General features: G+C 38.5%; 1 protein-coding gene across 1 annotated transcript in view; it reads left to right on the top strand.

Moving 5' to 3' along the window:
* The first annotated feature begins 1,164 nt into the window (after positions 1-1,164).
* LOC125038886 (small integral membrane protein 14-like) overlaps positions 1,165-1,356 on the top strand; it is a 14,089-nt gene continuing 13,897 nt past the window's right edge. Inside the window, exon 1 of the mRNA XM_047632518.1 lies at positions 1,165-1,312. The gene's annotated coding sequence lies outside the window, so the exon portion shown is untranslated. The remainder of the gene's footprint in view (positions 1,313-1,356) is intronic.

Genomic DNA, 1,356 nt, shown 5'->3' with positions numbered 1-1,356 from the left:
GGAATACCAACAGGTGTCTCTACGCCCCCTTTTCTGCAAATATTTTTTTCTCAAACGTATTTACTTCACCTACTTGAATGTTTTGATTTTATTTTTATCTATAAATAATCTGTGGTATATCATGTTCATCGGACATAGTTAGTGTGAATTTCCCGCATTTTTTTCTCTCTCGTTCTCGCATGACAGCGATAGGAATGCGCAGTTAATATTATCATTTTTGCTACAGCCATTAAAAAATGATATGTAAATGTATGCTGTTTTAATTTCGACGGATGTTATTTCATTATTAATATGCGTGAAATTATAGATTCATTATGCTCAACTGATAACATTATTACAGCCTCTGTTATTACGTTTATATAACTATATTTTTACATTTCCGTCCAAGCAAAAATCATTATTATAAGCTTTTTCGTTACAGCATCACGAAAGAAAATCTCCATTTCTAAAATTAGGAGAGAAAAAAGAACAATAAGGAAAGATTGGCTTCATTTTAGCACCTGTACAAAAGTGACACGACAGCAATTTACTAAAATCGCCTAAGCATCGCAAACCAACGTAAAATTAGGGTAAATAACTCAAATTACACAACTGGAAGTGTAAATGAGTGAATAAAATGCTATTTGACAGTGTTTGACGTCGTTTTATTAATGTTTTCAATGGACATTTTACGCAGTTGGCACGCCTGGAAGATGTGTTTGTAAATATTGCCGTAAAAGACGAACATTTAAGGGAAGAAACTACGCATTTTTCTCTAACTAAAGTTCCTACAGTAGTGACATCTATTGACATTTTTTTCGATCGGAATATGGAATCGTTTTCTTTGCTTCTCTTTTGAGGGTAAACTATTATATGGTGAGGTGTATTTATGGAATTTCGTGTACGATAGCTCTATATTTTGCTATTGCATATTTATAATTTTAATTTGCTAGTATCGCATCATATTCCAAAAACATCACCCAAACCCCACTCCACTGCGCCACAGAATAAGAAAAATCACCCCCCCCCCCAACCAGAACCTCACACCACCAAGACCTCAACGCCATCTATTGTCCATCCACCAAACTCCTCAGCGCCATCTATGAAGCAACCGTCGAACTACCTCCCCCCTGAACAGTTGCCACCTAGCATATTCTCCCCGCGCTTAGAAAAAAGTTTCTTCTCTCCTCCCTCGGTGAGCTTCGAGAGGTCTGGGGACGAGGCGAGCAGAGGCTGATACTTCCTCGTCTGTTTCTTCCCTTTTTTTCTTATTTCTCGGCCGGGAAAGCGTCCTCCTCGGCTTCCGTCGGCGCGAAATTGACCTGTTTATTTAGTGAGTAGCGAGAACGAGCTTTTTTGTGCGGTGTGGCGGGCCTA

The sequence above is a fragment of the Penaeus chinensis genome, chromosome 26 (genome assembly GCF_019202785.1).
Source record: "Penaeus chinensis breed Huanghai No. 1 chromosome 26, ASM1920278v2, whole genome shotgun sequence".
Lineage (NCBI taxonomy): Eukaryota > Metazoa > Arthropoda > Malacostraca > Decapoda > Penaeidae > Penaeus > Penaeus chinensis.
This window is presented reverse-complemented; position numbering and strand designations above follow the sequence as displayed.